General features: G+C 35.2%; 1 long non-coding RNA gene across 1 annotated transcript in view; it reads left to right on the plus strand.

The window, feature by feature from the left end:
* The first annotated feature begins 7,142 nt into the window (after positions 1-7,142).
* The window catches only part of LOC128249833 (uncharacterized), a 38,753-nt gene continuing 19,914 nt past the window's right edge, over positions 7,143-25,981 (plus strand). Inside the window, exons 1-2 of the long non-coding RNA XR_008265959.2 lie at positions 7,143-7,290; positions 20,931-21,031. This is a non-coding gene — a long non-coding RNA (uncharacterized LOC128249833). The remainder of the gene's footprint in view (positions 7,291-20,930; positions 21,032-25,981) is intronic.

Consider the following 25,981-nt stretch of genomic DNA (forward strand, 5'->3'; position numbering starts at 1 on the left):
GACTATGGATATATACCTTCATACCTTCTTATCAAAATTTTACCCGGTAGGCGGTAAAAAAAAACTATTGAAAATACAAGTTTCTTGCAACTGAAGTGAGTGAGATATAGGGCATTAGCGTAAAAGGCGTACCAATAATAATGCGGCACTGAGTATGATAATAAATATGAAGGAAAACATAAATCATGCCAGAACTCAGTATTGCACGCAATACAATATATAACCCTACTAGACAAGCCCACATTTTACTTATTACTTTTTCTTTTTCAATAGCTCAACCTAAACAGTAACTCTCCTTTCAAAAAACATACTAGCTACAATCAGCATCCAAGAAAATAATACACTACGAAATCACTAAATAATATAACACAGCACAATCATCATACAATAAAACTACAGCAGATATATTCTGTACAGAACACTCTAACAACAACTCTTACAAACCACGTTGTACACAGTTGCCACACATTTATATAAGAAGCACAATCGCTACCCAACAAACACTAACATATCTCACATTACGCATATTCTACACTATAACAAAACACTGAAATATAAAAAGAAAACACCAGGAACAACAAAACAAACTTCGAAATAGCAAAACTAGTGTCTAATACAAACAGAATTCTATATCCCCAAAAGGCAATGATGCACACAGCTCATGAATATGGCGATGCTCCTGAAAGTGTAGCAGAAACTCGCATATAATTCTTGAAAACATGATGATATAATATCAATAAAACAAAAACAAGGCGAAAACAATAAAGAAAACGCTTCTCTATCTATAAAGAAACAAAATATAATCAGTAAACTAACTACACTGAAGAAAAAGATTTAGATAAGCACAAAACAACAGGCACAGTTAAAAACAACGAAAGACAAAATGAAAGAATTCCAAAATATATTAAAGAAAATATGGAGACAAAAACTACTTCATGATCAATACTGTGCAATAATCGACAGAGTGATAGACAATAATGGCTCAAAAGCTCCAGGCTAAAAGCAGAATCAGAAAGATTAATTTTAGTTGCACAGGAGCAAATCGGAGCCATAAATATTTACAAAAGTAACATACTGAAAAAAAGTTGTCAACATCGACTGCAAATTATGCAGTCGGTGCAATGAGACAGGTGACCACTTCGCAGAAATGACTGAGTCGGTCACTATAGGCCCTGGCAACATGCCGTCATTTCAACGCCTACCCCACTAATCTCATGACTTTTCTTTCTGTGACCACAACAGGGCACATCTTTTTTATTTTCGGTGGTCTTTGTTGTCAGTTGATTCGCATCAGCGTTTAGTGTTTTCGTAAGAGCATGGTCGCACTTTCTCACCTTTAGTCCTCTACAGAATGTTAATGTGGAAGTTGCACCGGCAGCATTCCCCAACAAATAGAAGGGTGTGAGCGTGTGATAACATTTCAGATACAGATGCCCACCGATGTTCTTTGCTTCACCCAGAACTACAGCTGCATCAAAAAGACGGGCTATGGTAAAATTCACTTCAAGGTACGCCAAAACTAGTCATCATCTAGGAATTTCTGTAGTCATAGCAATCTCAGTGCACATCTACGCATCATTTCATTAGCTTCGGCTTATTCCGAGCTATGAATGTTCGGAAAAGGATCTCCATATGAGTGAAACGTTTCATTCCCACAAGAAGTAAAAGAGCAGACAAAAAGTGTCAGACTGATAACATAAATAGCGGTTGAGCATTGGGGTTCATTTAATCGACAGACACCTACCTCAAAATGTTAGAGGTCATTAATAACCCTATCTGCAGCAACAACTGTAGAGACAATCAAGTAAAACTGTAAACCCCTCACTCCAGCCCAGTCCTACCTGTCACATCAGTTACCGAATTTATCTGAATGACCACCAACATAAACTTCATAAAGAACTTCCGGCGTCTTTTACTTGGGAAGTAATTTCGTTTTTATCTACATCTATTTTTTTATACATTTATTGTTTTATATGTTGAGTTTACAATACTTTCATTATAGAAAGATAGGATAATTTTATTATAGGAAGAGTAATGCCGGAAGAAAATCAGAATTATTTTCTAAATGTAATTTACCAAATTTAAGATGGCCGTAAAAAATGAATAAGTTTTTTTAAATTCCAAATGCTACCAAATATTAGTGTTTTTTGTAATCTTATCAAAAAATAACGGTTTCAATATTTTATTTCTTATTTTAATACTTATACATATATTTATTTTAATTTTAATACAGCTTTTTCGCAAAAATATTATTTTCCTCGATTTTCTATTTATGTTTAACATTTACTAAGGTACAACACCATAAATTTTGTAACAGTCGATTACATCGACCTCAGTATTTGACTGGTATTATTGTACTGACTCTGAAAAGATGCGATTCGAACTCAGAAGCCTGTAATGTAATAGTGCAGGCTATTTTTCCGACATGCTAACGATTGGACTTGTATTATTAATAATAACATGTAAGACGATGGGTGGGATTGCAGAATCGTTAGCACGCAGGGCCAAAACAAATGCTTAGATGCATTTCTTCCGTTTTTTCGTTCTGAGTCCAAATTCAGCCGTGGTCGACTTAACCTTTTATACTTTGGGGATAAAATAATGAGCTTGACGAACAAGCCTGTACTGTGCCTGGTTCATTTATCCTAAATAGAGTTTTCCCCCAACCCTTCATATCTGTAGATTGTCCATAGTCCTGGCTTAAAAGCTTAGTTGAAATTCATTGGCACCCAGAAACTTCTAAAGAATACTATCGCTCATGTTTACAACAAATCCGCCGTAAAAAGTGCAAATGTTGTTATACTGACAACTTCGTTTTTCTCTAGAAGAGAACTATGTAGTCCTGACAATATCCCAGTGGCCTGGAGCCTAATCTCAATTTTTGTTTTATCCGAGAAAAGACGAACCAGAAAAGCGGTTCTCACCTTGGTTACTACACCTCACCAATCAATAATTTCTGCAGTTGCTGTAGCTTCAGCATCATCACTCACAGAATCGGTGTAGAGCATGACAGCAACAAATGGACGTTGGAATGACCAATGGAGACTGTCTCTTTCACAAGATGTGATTGAGAAGAGAATGGAATTACAGATGAAAACTGAGGAAAGACACACATGTCGAATCAAAGAATGATTGCGTTCGCCCCCTTTGCCAGGTTTGTCATGAACGGCTTTCGCTCAGACAATTTTTTTGTGTGACATATGCCTTCCTATAGTTAATCCAAGCCATTGATAGGCTTGTCAGTCTTCTTCAGCGATTCCTCAGAATTGACTTAACAATCATCAACTCAGCTATCGTTCCGCGTGATTCCTTCCTGTAGCCTTTCTGTTCATCCGCTAGCATATTACTTCTTTCTAGATGTTAGTACAATCTCTTTCCAATTTTCCCAGTTAGAAAATTTCACATCAACGGTAACCAAGCAATCCGACAATACTTACTCGCCACGGCACCCTTCACTAAGCCCTTCTAAATCAACAGTTCTTCCATTGTCTATCCATCCATTCTGGTACAATTTCTTTGTGTACACAGCCTTGAAGGAATATTTGTAGTTTAGGATGTAAATTCGTCTAAACCAAAAACCCTGAAAAGGGTTCGGACCAACTGCCTTCCAATTTCTAGTCTTACCAAAACCAGCTTAAATATCTTTCAACGTAATGGTAATATCCTCCTGTATCTTTATGTCTTTGAATTTTTCTTGCACTACATGGAGCCAGCGTCCATGTTGTTGTGCTTCACATTCTCTGACCAGATCTTACTCTGACCAGATCTTACTCCATGACGAAGCAGGTAACCCCGCTGCTTCCTTCTCTCCTCCATCCAGAGTCTCGTAGAACAGATTCTAATTTGTTCTAAACAGTTGATTTTGTTTATATTTTAGGCATATTTCCTCGTATTTTTTTTTATCTTAACTCCACTCGTTTTGATCTTTTGTTTTAACCTATCAGATATTTGAAAAATGCCATATTCTCCGGGTGATATTTCTTATTCACTCAATTCTGGTCTCTTTCATTGAGCATCATATTTCCTCTCCTTACTTCCTCCATTTTACTTAAATCCTACCGCTTTGTATATTTTTTATTATCATTGAGAGAGCAGTGCATTCCATCAAAGTGACACTGGGGTAAAATATACGAAGCTCAATATACCCATCATGACTACCTGTCTGATAATGGTACACCAGCCACATGCACCGCAACCATATGTGCGTGACATGGTGATCTCATAAAAATAAACAACGCATGACGTTGCAGGTGGCGCCCAGTTAAAATTTTCTTCAGATCGAGTAGCCCACCCCGCACCAAAAGTCCCTGAATAACAGTTGTTTAAAGGATGTTGAACGAAACACCCATATTTCCAGAGGTGTATTATTCAAACCCTAAAGAATCATAGCCATCACATGGCTATGATGCTCCCCCACTATGATGATCAGAGATGCACATATCGTCAGCCACCAAGAGATATGCTCAACTGGTTAGGGTCAAACAAGTGATAAGAAAAGCTATGGTATTGAGCAGAATATTTGATGTAGCCCACAAAGACAGAACACGTACATGATAACACTTGCAATCAGTTAAGATCAGAAGCCATGAGAGCCAGTGCCTGGTACTGCATCAAGGCATTATTGTTGTTGTTGCTGTTGAGGTGGCGAGCTGGTAGAATTTTTAGCACGCCGGACACAATGCTTAGCGGCATTACGTCCGTCTTTACGTTCTGGGTACAAGCTCCGCGGAGATCGACTTTGCCTTTCATCCTTTAGGAGTCGATAATATAAATACCAGTCATAATCAGTTTATCCACTATCCCGAACTTGCTGGTCTTGGACCAAAATTTGGAGCCACAGTCATAATTAACTCCTATACAAGAAAGTAGCTTTTGTGAAGCTCTAGATCCAGCCAGATATTCATGAATTTATACACTATGTACACTACCTATTTCATCCTCATTTATCCTCAATCCGGCGGCGGCAGCGGCGGCGTCGGTGGTGGTGGCGGCGGCAGCGACAGCGGTGTTGTTAAATTTCAAAAGGTATTGCATTACATGCCACTTTTCGGTCACTCTTAGATCCATAAATCTCGATTAACATCCCAACGCATGGTTTTACCGACGTGTACTTCTACGCTTTATGTTAGATTACTACATAAACTAAAAAAGAGGTTATCACTTTCGTCTCCTTTTTCACAGATTCTACATTTGCTGTCTGACTAAGTTTTTTCAGTCTCTATCTTTACAAGTTCGTTCCAATGGCTTATTCCTGAACGGCTTGTTCCTGGGCGGCTTGTTCCTCTACTTCTAAAAATATTTCCTTGGTCATTTTCTTGTATACTTTTTTTCTGTAACCCCTATCCATATGCCCTTGTCAAACATAGCCCGTTTGTCTTCGAAAATCACTGAATACAGCTTCTTTCTTTCAAACTTTAATTATTTCCTTTCCACATTTTCTATTTTCTCTTTTTGGGTTCTACAAATTCTGTCAAGTTTCTTTAACTTATTACTTCCTCACCTTAAAAATTGTTTCTTTTTTTTTTTTTTTTTTTTTGTGTGTGTATTTGCAAAACTTGTCTTCTCTGGTTCTACTACCTCTTCGACACTAATTAACTCGCCTCCTACTGCAGTTCTCCTTCAGTATACCCTGTCTACATTTTACATCGTGATCTCCTTCGTTTTGCTATTGACATACTTCATTTCATCATTCTTCTATTCAATAATTCCTGCTGTTGGGTTTCCTTCATTTCCATATTTTTCATTTAGTTATTTTCCCGTACTCATTTTTATGTTTCTTCTATATTTAATGATTCTAAAGTTTCATCATTACGTAGGTGTATTCCAGCACCACTTTTTCAGCTTTATCATAGCATAGCCATTTCACGATCGGAATATTACCCCATGTCATTTTAAATATTCTTACAGCTTACAATAATGAATTCAGGGAATACTTTTCTGACAGAAAATTTTATGTCATCCATAGCTAGGTAGATTATTCACTTTCTCCCTTTCTTCTTCACTGAGTATCCCTCTTTAGCTTAGTTAGAATCGACGAAGAGAGCAGAGCGATTACAAAAAAGATATAAAGATTTAGCTTCCCTAGTATGTATGTTAATCTTTGACTTGCAGTTGTTAACTTTTCTCTGCAATGTCGTATTGCCTTTTCTAAAAGGAAACTAATTATTTTCGAACTCTTGAAAGTTCTAGGAACCGCTTTTCCACGGATATGATATTAGGCCATATGCTTTTCTGCAATCGATTAACGCATGAATAAAATAATTTTGTAGTGTTTGAAGCATTTAAGCAAACTTAGGTTGCAGACAAAAAGCTTTACTTTTTATCTTCTGCAATATTTCAGACATTTTCATTTTCTTTTCGGCCATTAATAAGTCTTTCGTCCCTCCTAATTCGGTAGCCTTTCTATTCATCAAGTATTAGATATTTCTAATGTAAATGTTACCATACCTCTTCCGAAACTATCTCTGTCGGGTGTTCCTACATAAATAGTAGATATGTAATTAATTGGTAATTTAAGATAGCATTTCCTTTACCAATTTGTCCTTCGTTATCATCCAAGTTCTTTCCTTTTGTTAACCGTAGTGGTGTACCTCACTTCGATGGCTATTCATTTAGTTCTGTCACTATGGTTTCACGTAGACTCGTAAACACTTTCAAGCAGAAACCATGAACAAGACCTGATTCAGCAGATTCCTACCTCCCCACCGTTTTTAAGTGCTTTCCAATATTTGAGCTCATGATAGTAATATCATTCTTCACCTCAACATTTTCAGCGATCTTGTTGTTGTAGCTGTTGATGTTGTTGTTACGGGTGGTAGTAGTAGTAGTGGTAGTAGTAGTAGTAGTAGTAGTAGTAGTAGTAGTAGTAGTAGTAGTAGTAGTAGTAGTAGATTTTGTTGTTTGCGTTATAGTAATAGCAAAGATCCAGTGCCAAATATAGTCGCTTTCCTGTCTTTAACATTAGTTAATTCACCCGCATTACAAAGGCATTAGTGTATGCGTATATATATGTATATGGAGGGGAAGAGGATGCATGTTAGCATGTGTATGTAAGTATTTGTGTGTCTGTGAGAGAGGGGGGAAAGAGACAAAGTATGTGATCATGTATAAAAATACTCCATAAAATTCTTCATGAAGAACAAACCTCGCCAGAAACATGAACTCAAGTTTACTCTACAGAGAAACAGAATATTTACTATACCGTTGCAAACTCCTCGATCTGTGATAAACATTGTCTGAAACACTGCAGAAGGTAAAAAGAAAAAAGAAAAAAAGCTGTTTGTCTGTAACGTAAGTTTGCTTAAATGCTTCAAACACTGCAAAATTATTTTAAACCACGACAAATCGTATTGATGTTAATGTATTTTGCTGCGTGTATGTTGATGGGTGTACATGTGTGCATTGTTGCTTATCTCCGACGGTCTGTGCGCGCGCGTGTGTGTGAGTGTGCTCGCGCGTGCGTTGTGTGTTTATGTGTGTGTGTGTGCGTGTGCGTTAGTATGTGTAGATGTGTGTCTCTTAGTGTTTTTGTATGGAAAACAAATGTCCCTGTGAACCATATTCTCATGAGATACGAGATAAGAGATATGGAGAGTGGAAATTCTTGCTATTTTATTCTTTTTTTCTTTTTTCATTGACACTCTCTCACTCTCCATCTCACCAAATATCTATCTGTATCTACTTATCACTATACACACAAACACATATATGCATACACATACGTACACACGCATACACATATATACAAGTATATATATGTAAATATATATATATATATATATATATATATATATATATATATATATATATATATACACTACACACATAAGCATATGTGTATGTATCTACCTACATATATATCATACATATATATATATTTAATATATATATATATATATATATATATATATATATATATATATATATATATCATACATATATATACATATATAAATGTATACCTGCGTGTGTATGTGTATGTTTGTCTGTTTATCTGGCTAACTAGCTACATATATTCTTTCTCGGTTTTATTTTCTTATTTGTCCTTATCTATTAGCATTTCAACACTCTCTCTCTGTCTCTCTTTCTCTATTTCTTTCTTTCTCTCTTGTTCTCTCAATCGCTTGCTCAATTGCTCACTCTCTCTTTCGCTCTCGCTCTCTCTCTCCTCTCTACCTGCCTTTCTCTTTGTTTCCATTTCTCCCTCTATCATTCTTACACAGACGTTTCTACACACCTTTCTCTCGTGCCTCATTATGTCCCTATTTTTCTACCTTAAACTCTCTCTCTTTCTCTCTTTCACTCTCTCTCTCTCTCTCTCTCTCTCTCTCTCTCTCTCTCTCTCTCTCTCTCTCTCTCTCTCTCTCTCTTGCTTTCTCCTTCCCTACCTATCTATCCGTATTTTTGTTTTCATTTCTTTCTCGTGTTTTCTTTCCATTTCACATTCTCTCTTTCTTTCTTTCTTCTTTCTTTCTCACTCTGTATCTTTCCTTCTCTTTCTTACTCTCTCTCTCTCCTTATACCTATCTATTTATCTCTTTGACTTTTAATAAATGAGAATTTCTCGTGACCAAGCGGTATTACCAAAAAAGCAATTTTCTTTATACTGCAAGTTTGTCCATTCCTCGCTTGATACATAACTACCTTCAAAATGCTTGGGTTGGCAGGTCGAGAGAAAAAATAAGTAAAACACACAGAAACTAAATCATTAAAAGTAGGAAAAAAAACAAGTCACCGCCACAGAATAAATAAAAACTATAAATAAATATAAAAAAGAAAATATCAAACGAAAACAGAGAAAAGCAAGGGACTCTATATTGTGAAAGTAATTTAGCGTGCAAAATAGAAACGCATTTTGGCAATAGCCGTCCCAAAACTCTGCTTTATGTCTGTTTATCATCAGTGATGTATTGGAAAGCATTATGTCCGTTACGGCCTAGTTTTAACAATAAACTCCATCACTAATACAACCACCATCACCATCATCAATATTATCGTGATGTTGGGCATCATTATCTCACAACACTACCAATGGTAGAGCATGATGCAAAATATTTTTTATTTATTAATTTTACTTTTCTTTATACCATCATAAATTTATTCATAATACATGTTTATTTATCTCATCTGTCTTCTTTCCTTCAATTCTAGTTTTCTTTATATATCTTTGTGTATTAAAATATTTTCTCAATTTCGTGTTTTTGCTTATTTATTATACTTTTCAGTTATTATAACCCAGCACTCACCTATAGACATTTATGTTTCTGTGTGTGTGTGTGTGTGTGTGTGTGTGTGTGTGTGTGTGTGTGTGTGTGTGTGTGTGTGTGTGTGTGTGTGTGTGTGTGTGTGTGCGTGCAAAAAATATAAGCATACGCATGCAGATATGAAGCTGAACATTTGAGAAAATCATATCTAAATTTAGCATATCCATTAGTACTGAGCTTTTTGGAGACATTGAATAAATGAAACAAACCCATTAATGCCAAACCACTCAAAGACATTCCTAAACTCAGTAAAATCCATTACCACTCAAACATTCATCGAGACCCATCTTGTCCTTTGAAATAATTGAATGAAACCGTTCTTTAAATAGAATATCGCTGAAAGTTATTCCTCCCAAATCAATTTATTTAGCACTAAACGAGCCAACAAAGGAGCCTCTACGTGGTCAACTGAACTTCGAGAAATAGCAGCCAAATGACATTCAAACCTCGTTTCGGTGTCTTAGAATAGAACAAAAACATAATAGAAATTATGACTTTGATGCATACTGTCTAAATACAAAGGAGATGATCATGGTTTGAATCATTTTGATCATAGGCTATTCAATCAGGGTTAATCTGAACCTGAACGACTACTTACCAGTACAAAACACTTACAGAGTCCTTCCTCTATGGACATATCTGCACAGATGCCCACTCCACAGATAGACACATTTACCCTCGTTATCTAATTAAAATGACTCGCTTGTCAGTAAAGATTCGGGTAGAACTCGTGACACATAATATGCAAGATCCAATTAGTCAGTGCCTCCATTTAACTGTTATTCCGGCAGCGGTCAGAGGAAATACACAACATTCAAATGTTTTATCAATAATCTATTCAGGTTGCAATAATAATCCGACCAACTTCTACTGCGTGCTTTTAGATACTTACACTATACATGTTTAAACCAGTAAACTCCGGTTAATTAATTAGTGACGCTATCCATACAAAAAAATAATAGGTAAGTTATTGTTATTAATTCTAAAGATGTAGTTAGTTTCATATAAGTACTGTGGAATATATATATATGCGGTGAAGAAAAGACAACGTTAATACAATGACCAATATCTATACTTTTAATCATTTCGGCAAATCCGGTAGGCAACTGGAAATGCTTCGGTTTAATTAAATTCCTTATCAAAGTATACATTTTAACATATTTGCCTCAGTAATTACGAGAGAATCACAGAATGAATGTACAGTATCATACATGAGTAAGTGTGAAAAATTTAATTAAAAAGCATCACTGAGATCAATTACTCAAAGGCGCAGTACTTATGAATTACAACAGTTATGTCGGTACGGAGATGCTTATATTCAACTGAGGAGGTATTAAACGATACTAGCTGATATGATTACATTGAACAAACGTTTCTTTCCTCCAACAGAAGTATTTCTAATCAAGTATTTAATGTTTACTGCGTCAAATAAAATGACACAGTGGATGGCGACGCTGAATAGTTATACAAAACTACTTTGTTTTTCTGAATATGTTTTTCTAGTTTACTCGTCCACGATGTTGCGGTTCTATTTTGAAATTTAATTTTCCCATTACCATTTCGTTTAGTGTGGTAAAATCTATGCTTTGCTAAGAAGCTCTTGTAAGAGAGGGAGATATCCTGCCGAAATAATTAAATTAGTATTAAACATTTTGAGGACGTTTCTTTTCCTCACAGCATGATTATTTCTAATTCGTTGTGTAATTCCCACTGCATGATGTATACTAATACTGAACAACTTACATTTTAATATGTTTAGTCCAAGAAAAAGATTCTGCACCTATAAGCTTCGTACGCCTTTCCAAGGTGTTGAAATTAATGTGGCTGGTGTTTAGTTTTAACATCTGTATGCTCACGACAGTAAGAAGAAGTATAATGGGGAAAAGTTTCAAAAGGTTTGATGTGCTTGGTAAGGAATTTGCATAGTTGTCGGTTCAAAGCCTTGATGGACACAATATGGGGAACAAGGACGAGTTTGCCAATGTTCTCATAAAGGATTTGCGATATACAGGTAGCTAGATCTATGGTGCAGAAGTCATTGTAGTTCGGTAGAAAAAAAGGGGAAGAGCATTGTGTCTAATGGCAAGGAATTGAAATATATTGGTGACTCGTTTCCGGTAAGTCGGGTCGTTTCCTTTTCGATACAGTCCAATAAGTTCGCGTATGCAGTAGCAGTACCATATCAGGTGAAGACATAATAATGTATATGGTATTGTCCGTCTCATTTGAGGTTTGTAGAACGTCAACAACTGTTAGGAGTTGTTAGGAGCTGAAATATTTAGAAATAGTAGATTAATCATTGAAATGCATTATTGGCTGATATGAATGTGTATCGCCGGGAGCGATCATTATAGCAAATATAAAATAAGGTATATTGAAGAGAGATTAGTCTCATAAAGAGTGGTTTTTGAGTGTTTTAATTGAGTGTTTTACAGATATTTCAAGATGCTGGACACAAGATAAAATTTAGCATATGAAATAATTCTAAAGTACATTTGTCTTAGAAGTAAAATCTCAATATAACTCCAATAACTGTATTAGAAGTAAAATTTCATTATAACTCCAATAACTGATACATGTGTGTACACGTGAGTTCATGTATATGTTTGTGGAATTAAAATTTCAGTACAATAGCCGTATATTAGAAAACCTAACAGAGATTTTATATATAACAAGAGATTCTAAACTTTTCGCCGAGGATGTCTAAAGAGATGTAGATAAATTTTTCACTTTTCTCATGTACTAAAATCTTGAACTCTCATCATGCTTAGAGGAAGGAAATGATGTCTTCGTCAACAAAGTATATGAAGCACATAAACACAATCTACTTTTATGTTTCATATGTGTGTGTGTGTATGTACATACATATATATTTTCATAAATACAAGCATCTATGTATATGTGTATGTGTTTATGTATGTATGTATGTATGTATGTATGTATGTATGTGTGTGTGTATGTATACATGCATGAATACACATAGGCACACACATCATCATCATCATCATCATCATCATCAGCTGTTACTCCTGTTCGAGAATTTCTGTAGGAAGAAATGCCAATGGCACTGATTTGGTTAAGATGGATCAGAACTTACACAGGTGGGATTCACACATCATTCTCAGCACCACATTTTGCATGAGACAGGCAATATCACGTGATGAAATTTGAAAGGAGTGTCACTAATGCAGTTGCCGTCTCGAGTGACGCCATCGTCGTAGCCAGGCCGTTTAGCGTTACTCTCCTTCGCCAATTTGAACGTTACTTAAGTCAACCATTTTTCTTACCTGCATCCGCTTCTTTCATCCTTTGGGTCTTGGAGTGGTTGCCTGTGTTAAGTCTAGATTCTCTTTGTCCTTACAACCATCATCAGTGGAACCGGACTCACAATGGAATTGCTCCCACGGTCACTGGACTCGACAAACCCTCTACGTAGAGAAGAAACCAGCAACAATATTATGCATACATACGAGGGGGTGCTGAAAAATTCTTGGTTTTAGTTAAAAGAAAAAACAGGAAGAAAAGTAAAAAAATTAGCAGAGGAGTGGTATTAGAAAAATATTATATATATATATATATATATATATATATATATATGTTCCATTGTTTAGTACAAGTCAATTGACCTTGTTTAAATCCCTACTTCCTCTCACTTCCTTATATTTTCTTTTTTTACCTTCTTCTAATACTTATTTCTCTCTCTACATTTATATACTCCTCTCATACTGTGCTCTCCTCATATTCTGTTTCAATTTTCCATGCGCCAACATGTACATCCACGTGGCAATGTAACCTTTAGCTTAATCAAGACTTCCCTGGCCTGAAGAGTAAAAAGCGGTATACACCTTGCTTGGATTTTAACACTTCTGAGGTTCCGCCCATTGTGAAACATGTGTAGCCCGGATCTTTCCAACTCCATTTCGTAACTCTTGTGTGTGTGTGTGTGTGTGTGTGTGTGTGTGTGTGTGTGTGTGTGTGTGTGTGTCTGTCTGTCTGTCTGTCTGTGTGTCTGTCTGTCTGTGTGTGTGTGTCTGTGTGTAATACTGACGTTTCATTGATCTTCATCTTCTTGCCCTTTGACCTTGTGATTAATGTTGTAATTAGTTTAAGGAGTACTGGTAGACTAAATATAGCAGTTTTTAGACATTAATATTATCACACTCCAATGTTGCGTAACAGGGACTAAGAACAATTTAATTATGTAGTCCATTGTACTAAAGTAGTGAGGAGTAATAGTGTAACACTTGAAAATGGCACAGTAATAGATTTTGGTTTCGGGATGGCAACTGTTTTCATATTTTAATATTCCATATTAGAAAATTCTCATCTGTCATTATTTCTCTGACTCTACGTCAACGAAAAATAGATTTAGTAATTTTACTTGGTGACTATCAGCAAATCGTCTTACAAGTTACAGTGGCGGTATATGTCGACTGATGAGACTACAATGGAAGATGAAACGCATCCGGAGTACTCACCCGTAAATATACTAGCCGATGAAAAAGATACATTTATCATGAATTAATACTATTACTGTTTCTACCAGATTTTTTAATATGTTAGCTCTTGAATTTTCTCGTCATCAAATGTTTTCATCAAGATAACTTTCCATATAGGCTCCTTTGTTACTTCCTTTGTAAGAGGCTAGTCCTTCCGACAGGCAATGCGTAGTATTAGTATTAGTTTGCTGCAGATACTATCATTATAGTTTCTGCAACCGTTATGATTCTTGATAGTTATCGTTCTTGAACAGTGTTTTCAGGTTGTTACTGTTCTTGTAAAGATTAATGGTATATTTTGGTGGAATAGTTTGAGATACGCTGCAAAATGTTGTGTAATCCTATATAATGTAGTATACTAGTAGTTTAGAGCAATTTTGTTTGGTTTCTGTCATTTGTAAGAGTGCAGATATAAACGTTCACAGGGATAAGTGCTTTCTATGATAGCCTTGTGTTGACCAATACTTAAATAAAGAAAATTTGATAAAAGGGAAGTATTTAAGTGTGTGTGAGTGTGTGTGTGTGGGGGGTTGTGTATGTAAACATATATATGTGTACGTGTATGTATTCATACATAATTATATACAGAAACATGTCTGCATATACTTTTGTCTGTCATATAGTTGCAGTGTGGCCTACTGGTTATGTTGCTTGCTTCGTAATCGTGTGGCACTTGTTTCCATTCTTTTCTGTAGTTTCTTGGACAAATATCCTTTATCATAGCCTCGTCTCCAGCCAAGGCTTGTAAGAAAAACTAGGTAGATGAGAGTTGTCCCTCTTTTCCTGTTTTTGCATATATATATATGGAATACTCAACCAGCTACAGGCTTATTCAATGAATAGGTAATTCAGTCAATAGAACCACTGATTAAAGATCGGCGAAACCGTCAGAGATCCATTTACTTAATTTGTGTGTGCATATAGGTTTGCACGCGCCCGTGTGTGTGTGCGCGCGCGCGTGTTTACTTGTATCTTTTATCTCTCAGTAATGTTTGCTGTTGCATGATGCAAACATCGGCAGGAAAATCGACAAACCAGGACTTTACTAACGAAATCCCTTGAAATAAATGTTCTGCATCAAACTGTCCATTTTTGCTCTTACCATCAGAAGAGCAATGAACTAATGACTCCTCTGTTGGAAACTTGCAGCCAATGACACTGTTGTTCACCAATAGCGAATAAAAATAAAATTCAGTAGTTGCTGCCTTGGGGAACTCACAATGGTAAAATCTGTTTCATCAGGGCCTTTCGATAACATCAGTAGTCGTTCCGGGTAAGCATCAGTTTCATATTTCATGAAAGTTAGCTCAGTCAGGAACTTAGCCCAGCCAAAACTCAAATTTTCCTTTAAATTTTCCTTAAATTTTCCTGTACGTTAATTTCTTGATATTATCTCCCCTTTTCTGGGAGAATCTCGAACAGTTACCGCTACATTTTAATTTCCTTTCTTCAACTAAGTAATTAAGAACTTGGAGGGGAGGTGTATGTCATTTTACACATAACCCCCTTAACTTTGTTACATTTATAATGTCTTACACATGAAAACATGCAGAATTGTAACAATCAATTTAAATACTGATGCATAGCTTCCTTCAATAACCATAACACATTGATAATCGACATAAATAAAAACTGAGAATAATGTTAATAGGAAGTCGTCTTCTAGTGCTTTGCCAAAGACAAGTTGGTATATTTCCACTAATACTCGAAATTTAAAACGTTCTTCAAATACCTAACTTCATGAAATCGAAAACATAGCAAAGCTGTGATAAAATATTATTCTTTTGTGTTGATAGTAATGTTGTTATCTTGCAACTCAATCTATAAACAAAGTTTTGAAAAAAAAACTTCACAACACAATGAACTTTATACGCTTCAACAATGTGGATATCGCAGAGTGTGTCTGTGTGTATTTAGGTGTGTATTATTTTTGAAGCGTATACGTTTATTGTGATGGAAAGTTTATAACCTCACTATTATACAAATGTATATATATATATACATGTATGTATGTATGTATGTATGTATGTATGTATGTATGTATATGTATATATATATATATACATATATATACATATCCATATATATATGCATATATATATACTCATACATATATGTATGTATGTTTGTATCTATGCATACATACACACATACATTATTTGTATAAATATGACGAACGATCAAACGAAGAATTTACAATTGTTAAACATTGTTTAATTTAATCTCTAAGAGAATCTTTTTTTAATAGTGGGGTTATAAACCTGAGGCATACCTAATTACACTTTGAAAGTCTAACATCAAAGCAATGGAAACAAACAATGTGCATGTTCTTAATAAAACAGAAAAGAGTGATAGCGACTTTATTAACCATGACAGTAACATCAGCAATAACTGCAATAATATCAGTGGAGCAAACTGCAGTCGCAATTACATCAGCAGCAACAATTCCAATGTATATATTTCTCTGTTATATAGATTATAACTTTAAGATTGGAAGACTTTTATATGGACTTATTGGATATCTGATTCTCGTATGTATAAGCATACACACATATATACAGACATAAATATGTGTGTGCGTGTGTGTGTGTGTGTGTGTGTGTGTGTGTGTGTGTGTGTGTGTGTGTGTGTGTGTGTGTGTGTGTGTGTGTGTGTGTGTGTGTGTACACATACTTGTTATGCATTCGAGTGTTATACACTTGGTTATGGCAATAACCGGTCAAAAACTCACCATTGATTTCCGTCAATTATTGCACTGGGCAAAATAGACTATTCATTAGACATGCTGACCGGAAGCACATACTCTTTGTTACTGATGGAAGTAAATATACAGTCTTAGTCACTTTGATAGTAAAAGAAAATAATGAAAAATCCCTTACACAGAGGGAGAGTTGCTTCCCTCGGTACGATTCCTTCTTTGGTTAGAATGGATCAGCTTTTCGAGATCCCTCGATTCTAACCTTTAAGACCCTCTTAGATTTTCATTTATAACATTTTCTGCAAATTCGTAGGATGTTATATATGCAGTTCTTGTGTTTTTCAAATACTCGTAGTAGATATATGGTGGAGTTTGATTTAACCTCTACATTGGACTGTGCTTTAGAATGGATTTAGGTACTGTATCGTCAGTTGGGTTTGTCATTCATTTCCTCTGAATAAGTTACTACACCGTGACAACTCGGTTATCCACAATATTATAATCACTTGGCAATTCCTTTCTAGACTGGGTGGGTGTGAGTTTCGTGGTTTAATTAGAATCTAGTAGATATTAATGTCTTTTGATCTATTGATACCGTAACACCTAACACTAAATGTTGCAGAAGTACATCAAGTATTGTCAGATTCTGAAGTATGAGATAGTCAGTCAAGAAGTCATGCATATTTTCAATACCATTAGAGAGCATGATTGTGCTTTGCAATACAAAATGTGACAAAAATATTAATGAGAAATACAATGTCTTCAATTTATAACTTTTCATTTTTGTAATATAAATCATGCAATACAAACATTCAAATAACAGTAGTAGAAGGTTATGAAAGTTCCTTATGAGAGCCTATTATTTGATACTTCTCTTGTATGATATACAGGTAAAGAAATTAAACACCAGATTATGACTGAAGATCAACCCAAGACTAAGACTTACTAATACATTTTTATGAGTGTACAATAGGACATATGTGCTGTCCGCGTGTACTGAAATATATGTCTTTGAACTGCTAACGGATTTTGAACTATTAATAACTGCATGTAGATGTTCTTGACTCAACGAATCGGATTGATATTACGCAGATGTTTTCTCTTAATATTATCAATATTATTACATAAGGCGGCGAGCTGGCAGAATCGTTAGCACTCAAAGGGAAATGCTTAGCGGTATTTCATGCGTCTTTACGTTCTGAGTTCAAATTCCGCCGAGGTCAACTTTGCCTTTCATCCTTTCGGAGTCAATAAAATAAATACCATTTGAGTACTGGGGTCGATGTAACTGACCTGCTCCCTCCCCAAAATTGCTGGCCTTGTGCCAAAATTTGAAATCGATATTATTATTATTATTATTACATAAGGTGGCGAACGCGCTGGGTAAAATACTTGGCGGCATTTAATCCGTCTTTACGTTCTGAGTTCAAATTCTGCCGAGGTCAACTTTGCTTTTCATTCTCACGGTATCGAGAAAATACGTACCAGTTCAGCACAGGGGTCGATTTAATTGACTAAGCCAATTCCCGGAACTTGCTGGCCTTCTATCAAAGTTTGAAACCAATTTTGTTTTTATTACAAAGGTGGCTAACTGGTAGAATCGTTCGCACCAAGAAAACTTCTTAGCGACATTTCTTCCGACTTTACGTTCTGAGTTCAAATACAACCGGAGTCAACTCTGCATCTCATCTTTTCGGAATTTTGATAAAATAAATATCATTTGAACACTGGGATTGGTATAATCGACATAACCCCTCCTCGCAAAAATACTAACTTTGTGCCAGAATTTGAAAGCAATATTTTAAAAAAGGGTTCGAGCGGGCAGGATCTTTAGCACGCTGCACTAAATGCCTGGCGGCATTTCCTCCGTCTCCACGGTCTCGGTTCAAACACAGCTGGAGTCAAATTTACCCTTCATTTTTTCAGAATTGATGGAATAAGTATCATTTGAACACTGTGATCGATATAATCGACTTAACCATTCCCCGCGAAATTACAAGTCTTGTACCAGAATGAATTTGAATGCCATATTTTAAAAAAGGAGGCGAGCTTATAGAATCGTTAGCACACTCGACTAAATGTCTAGCGGCATTTCATCCATTCTGAGTTCCAATTCCACCGAGGTCGTCATTGCCTTTCATCCTTTTTGGAGTTGATAAAATACGTAATAGTTGAGCACTGATGTCGATGCATTCCCTCCCCCGAAATTTCTGGCCTTGTGCCAAGATTTGAAATCTGTATTGTTGTTATTAAAAAGGCGGTGAGCTGGCAGAATCGTTAGCACACTGAGCAAAATGCTAGCGGTATTACGTCTGTCTTCATGTTCTGAGTTCAAGTTCCGCCGAGGTCGACTTTGCCCTTCTTCTTTTCGGGATGGATAAAATATGTACCAGTTAAATACTAGGGTCGATGTAACTTACATGCCCCTCCCTTAAAACTGCTGGCTTTGTGCCTAAGTTTGAAACCAATATTATTATTACACATTTCCTTTTAACAAACTCCTATTTTTAAGATAAATTTCCTTCTGGAGCACAGACAAATCTAATACTTATAACACTTATAGATTGATGATAAAAGAAGAAAATTGTCTTTCTTATATTGATTTGTACCTCAGATACAAATCTACAAGATATTGAAAGAGAAAGAGTGTAATCGCTTTGATAAACACTAGCACTTGAATGCTAGTTATTTTTACCACTCATAGAAATATTAAATCAAATTGGACTTGGGTTGGATTTTAATTTAGACCGTAAAAGATGACAAATATGACACAGCATTTTGTCCCAGCGCTCTACTTATTCCGCCAGCCACAATTCTGATTTCTGTTTCTGATATTAGAAATTTTTAATTTCGTAAATTAAACAACATATATTAGAAATTGTGAATTTAAAACTCTTTATTTCTCATTAATATGTTTTGCTGCAAACATTTTCTATTGTAAAATAATGTCATGAAGCAGTACTGTTTCGGTGATTAAAGTCGATGGGTTTATTTGTCTTCCTCTCCGAAGTTAACTATACTGCTCTTGGAAAAGACATGAATTAAGAAGCTTGCTTCCTAACCACATGGTTCTAGGTTCAGTCCCACTGTGTGACATCATGGACAAGTATCTTCTACTATAGTCTCGGACCGACCAAATCTTTGTGAGTGGATTTGGCAGACGGAAACTGACAGAAGCCCGTCGTATACATGTGTGTGTGTATGCGTGTGCGTGTGTGTGTGTGTGTGTTTGTCCCCCTGTCATCGTTTGACAACTGATGCTGGTGTGTTTATGTAACTTAGCGGTTCAACAAAAGAGAACCATAGAGTAAGTTTGTTTGACTAAAACCCTATAAGGCAGTACTCCAGCTTGACCGCAGTCAAATTACTGAAACAAGTAAAAGAATAAAAAAAGAAAAAAAATCTTACAGAATTTTATGCCTATTCACGAAAACCAACTTTTATTTATTATATATGTTAGAAGTACACTTATTAGTCACCGTGCCAACACAGTTCCACTGGTGGTAACCAAGCTCTGGACAAGTTGCCAATAAATTATAAGATTCTTTGGGGAAAAATAATAATTTTATTTTTCAATTCTTCTTTATCGATGCGATTAGTTTTGTTACTTTCAGTTAGTTCAGTTCAGGCAGATTAGAAACTTAAAAAGTATGTCAGTAATAACAACGTCGAAATAAATGTGAATAATACAGGTATCAACGGCGACAAGTAGATTGCTAATTTGAAATTCCAAACATAAGAAACCACATTATTCGCCACTTTATTCCTAGTTCACATCCAAACTGTTTCTGTTGGATACCTTGGTGTGGCTAGCATGCCATGTGTCTAAAATGGTGTGTCTTTTGTCAATTTGATTTTGTTATCAACCGTGCTTTCTCAAAGAAGTTATTCCTCAGAGTTGCGAGAGAGTAATATATAAAAGACAAGAAACAGCCGTACAACTGTAACTTCAAGAATATTGCTGTTAAACCTATTTTAATCATTCTAATCATAACTAATGGATTCTTAAATTCTCACATGAATGCGAATGTTACTTGCCATTATTCAAGGCTGAAATATATTTGTTTTACTGTTATAATTTGTCTTCCGGTTAATGCCATAGAACAATAATTTAATTCAATAACCAAATTGCTTTACGCATTAAATTAGTCAGTTGTTCTCGCATTTGGTTTTATATTGCTGCATTCCTATATCATCCAAGCTACATCAACGAGGGAAATCAGACATAAAAACGTGTATCACTAAGGTGTATTTCGAAAATCTAAGGAAGGAGATGAGAGGGAATAAGAAGACAAAGACTAAGAAGACAGAGACGAAGAAGAGCGAGGAGATAGAACAGGGGAAAACCAGTAGTTGAGATAGTGAAGACGGCTATGAAGGTGGAAGTTTTGTTGTGATGGTAGTGGACTTCTGCAATAATTAATCCGTTTAGTCTCTTGCGTTAGTACATCCGTTAAATTGTCTTTCCAGTATGGCGATTCTATGAAACAGAATTATCATTTCTTGGAAATATGCAGAGAAAATGGAAGAAACTACTTCCCTACATGAAAAATGATTCCAACAACAGAAAGGTAAATTACATTCTAATTGCTAATTAAAATGCAGTTTTGAAAGAAACATATTTTATTTTCTCTAAAAATGACAAATTTCAAGATAATAATTAATTCTTACAATTTTTCTTCGTTATTATCGTTTTCACTTTATTTACATTTTGAATTTCAAAAGCATTTTAGCATTTCCTAATCGAATTCATGTTATATGCAATCTAAAACTGTCAAAGTTACACATGATTATCGTGTGACTGCGAAGTATAGAGTGTAATTATTTGTCTAAAAGCTAAGCAAAGTTATATTTGATTGTTTAAGTCACAACAGACGAATTTATAAAATGTCAGGTACTCGGCAAATGTCCACGCTGAGACACTAAATCTTATCATTGACCCTGATCAAGTCACTTAGATATTCTCATAAAGTTTCAATATTTCATTGCCTAAAGAGAGTGGCAGAGAGAAAGATGGAAGGAGGGAGAGAGAGAGAAAGAAGCAGAAAGAGAGAGAGAGAGGCAGAAGAAAAAGAGGGAGGCAGAAAGAAAGAGAGAGAGGCAAAAAGAAAGAGAGAGAAAGTGATGACTATGAGAAGTAAAGGGAGAGAAATATTATTTGAATGTCTTCTTCAGGAAATCAATAAAGCAGATTACGATTATGGAAATGGAAGTCGTTCGACTATCAGTGACGAATTAACAAGCGAGAATTTTTAAATATACAATAATGGAAAAATTTGTCAAACGATTCGAATAGGCAGAAAGGAACAGTTTGGAATATTAGCCTCAGAAACAATAATCGCGATCAGAAACAGCAACTAGTGACGTTTGCTCTATTGTCATAACATCGAACTTCTTGAGAAGTACGTTTTTTTTTCCAAATTTTATTTATTCGTTACCGATGATGCTGATTATCCATTCTCATGACATCGCTCATCACGCTGATGTAGGGTTTAGGGTATCCCCAAACGTGACCCCCTCGTAGATTGATACATCTAAATCTACATTGTCAATACCAATATTTAAGACAACGGGTTTTTTTTTTTTTTAGATGAAGGTGATTTAGCTGGTATTTCTAGAATTTTATTCAATGGCTTGTTATATTTTATTAGCTTCCAAAATAAAAGAAAATAAATGAACTTAACGAATTTTTTTTTTGTTTTATATATATATATATATATATATATATATATATATATATATATATATATATATATATATATATATATATATATCTTCCTCGTTTGCTATCAGTATAAGTTTGTCAGCACAACAAATATACCCCGATTGCTTGAGTGACGAACATGAAAATCAATTATACTGTAAAAATGGAAAATTATAAACAAAACAAGCTTCAGGCTAAACTGTTAACCTATTTATTAATAATGGATAATATTAGAAATTAATTTCTCAATTTACTATTTTGATTAAGCGCCAATATTCGCATATATCCCAAGGAACTGCTAAATAAATGATTTGTGTCAGATGATTGGGAAATAATAAAAGCTATAGGAAATTTCCTATCAATTAAATATTTTTAAATAAACGGTTTGAGGCCATTATGTGGAAGGTACAAACGAAATTGAATTATGCTTGGTATCACATAACGTATGACGAAATATATATGTATACGTGCATGTGCGTGGATGCGCGTACAAGCGCGTGTATGCGAGTTTATGCGCCTATGTGCACATGCTTATGTGTGTGGGGGCGATTGTGTATTTGAAATATATTGTCTCGTTGTGAAATGAAATAGGGCAGATATACTCCAGATTCATATAATTTTTCTTCTCAAATGTCATAGTCGTCCTATTCCTTACCAGTCACTGTTAGAGGTCACATAAAGTGCTCCCCTATCAGCTTCATCAACTGTTTCTCTTGCCGAGTAAATGAGGAGATAGAGCTACACTGTCAACTGACCTGTTTCCTTCAGATTGCATCCCATCATCTTCAATAAGGAAATTTAGATAATATAGTCCTATAGACCACTGAAAAGTAGAATAAAGAATGGAGTTTTATTGACCATAAGTCTCTTCAGGCTCCATCAGTTTTGACATGTGGTTAAGAAAAATAGCAAATCCTTGATATCTGCAGAAAGATTCAAAGACTATTCAAATCCGTAGCCTGATATTTGAAGACATCTGGCTCTATCACGGACCATTTCTTGATTTGTTGTGTAACCTCACTTTCTTGGAAATATAAAGAAATGCCTATCAATTTTACTCTTGAAATGAAAGCTTCTCCTTTCTTTTTGTCCTTGCTTTTTATCATCCTTTTCTCCTTCTTTTCTTTGTTATTTATAGGAACCTTGGTACGTGCAGGCCTGTGCACGGTCATGTGTCTGAGTTTCCTCTTCCTTGGAATAAGTAGATAGTTTTTTTCATCTGTTCAACCCCGTGACTCTTTCCTCTTAATTTTTTTCTTTCACCGTAATTTTCTCCTTCGACTTTTTTCCTCTTTCAAATTTTCCTAGTTTATTCTTTATGTTTATGCGTATAAATTTCACTATATATTCATACAGCAGGATATATATGAGTGCGTGTGTGTATGTGTAGGGGAAAGTGCGTAATTGTGCATATATCTCTATATAAATGTATAGGTATGCGTGTATATAATTTAATTCTTTGCTGTTATGCATAACATGCTCTTCCTTCATCCTCACTTCCTTTCTGTTGTTCGATTTTGTTGCCTTCTAATAGAATCCTTTCTGTTTAGCTATCTTCCACTACACCTTTCATAACACTCCTAAACCCTATTTACAGTCATCCAATACACACACTCTCTCTCTCTCTCTCTCTCTCTCTCTCTCTCTCTCTCTCTCACACACACACACACAAACACACACACACACACACACACACACACACACACACACACACACACACACACCTTCACTACTCTGACGAAACATCATAATTCTCTTCTTTTCACGGCACGCAAACTTATTCTATTTTGTGAACTTTATTGAACTAATTTAACACTGTCAAACGTGATGCAGAGGAAAGCCGCTCACAGCTATAGAGAAAATGAGTATTAATTCACAGGGGTTTGCTAACTTGCATATTAATGTGAGTTTGACAACCGTTACAGAATTATTAATACAACATCACAGAAAGAAAATGGAAAATTCTTGTACGTCGAAGTATAAATATATATTCCAAATCTATAACATCACAATTTAGTTCATCAGGTGTGAATTAAGATGCATTCTTTTTATGGTTATGAGCTTTGTTACTTAGCAACGCGGCGACAAAGTCAAAAGACCTCTGTCGACAACTTCACAGAATTCAAAATTACGCAGATAGTTCGATACGCATTCAATAATACCAAAAAGTTGTAATGTATTTCCTGAGCTCCAATTCAGAGAAACAGTTCACTTATTTTAAACATAGAGTTGTACTTTACAATTACGATTTCATGTGTGTGTGTGTAATTCATACTAAAAGTGTTCACGAATACATTGAAATATAATTAGTCAACAGTACATACAGAAATTGGATTTTTGCGGTTGTTGCTGTAAAAAGAAATAACGATAGAAAACAAGTCGTGCATTTACGTATTTAATTATTATATGTTGGCACAGTGATATATTCATTCATTCACATATGGAAGTATGTGAAGTTTTTATTCTTCAGTTTCAAATATATAAAACAGACGTAAGCATGAAAGTCAGCCATTGTTATTGAAGCCTTAGTACAAATAAAAACATTTTTTAATATATAAGGCGTAGAAATTGCATCGTGTATACTATTTTAACTGGTTGGTAGTCGGCAGTTTGTAATTCTTCAATAGAAATCGCTAAAATTATCTGCAAGAATTTATAAATATCGATCTTTTGTTCAAAATTGCAGAAGACTTTAATAGTGTGTTTATATTTTCTGAAAGTCAGAGATCACACTTTCAAGAACCATTAATGAAGGGGATTGCATTTTCTACAATGAACCAATACATTTTATCATTGTAAATATTATCATCCTTCAAAGTTTAAATACATGTTTGTACAGTGAGAGAGTGAAACGTCTTTCCGAGTGTCTTATCCTGTAACATTCAGCGATGAGTTTCGATTAGTTGCTTAGGTGTTGCATATTATTGTTGTTCTGTACGTGATGTATCCTATATTTCAAGCAATTATAAACATTTTATTACATGCCTTAATCCTCCATGATGTTTCATGATGTTTGAATATTCATTTAGATATTCACACTATTTTTTTATCATCATCATTTCATTGAGCAACAGAGCATGCTTGAAGTTCAGTTCAGACTTATCGATGAATACGACGGCTATCTACTGCCTATTACATGAGAAATTTAAACATTAAGAAATAATTTGTTTCGACAACACAATTACAAAAACCCTTATGCACTTCTTATGCATTATTTAGCATTTCGCGTTATAAGAACCAGACAGACAGACAGACAGACAAGACAAGACAGACAGATAGATAGATAGATAGATAGATAGATAGATAGATAGATAGATAGATAGATAGATAGATAGATAGATAGATAGATATGAAGGCCGTCAACTCGATTTCAAGCATAACCACTTTCTCATAGAAGACGCTTGCCTGTGAGAGGTTTGATAGAATTTCTACCATTAGCCTTCCGATTTCTTCCTTGATCTGAATTCGTTTTAAATCGTTTGAGCAATGTAACACAATTTGCTCAAGAAACCACACCGTCAGCAGTTCTGCTCTTGTACATTAGTCCAAACTGGATTTTCACCCCAGCAGTTAATGAGCACCCATTAGTACTCCGAAGGAGTTCTTTGTTTGTAAGAATATTATGCTTTTCTCCTAGTATGTGACCGTTCATGGGTGATAAGTCTGGCTTGATACTTCCAGCATCCTCCACGCATGACTTTAATGCAACAGAGATCACGAATGCCAGGTTTATGCATAATAACAAAGTCAATGATACGACCACTATTTGTTTGACCGGATATTTCCGCACGTAACTTTATGCATGAGTTTTCGCTGG

Source organism: Octopus bimaculoides, chromosome 1, assembly GCF_046866305.1.
Source record: "Octopus bimaculoides isolate indiv1 chromosome 1, ASM4686630v1, whole genome shotgun sequence".
Lineage (NCBI taxonomy): Eukaryota > Metazoa > Mollusca > Cephalopoda > Octopoda > Octopodidae > Octopus > Octopus bimaculoides.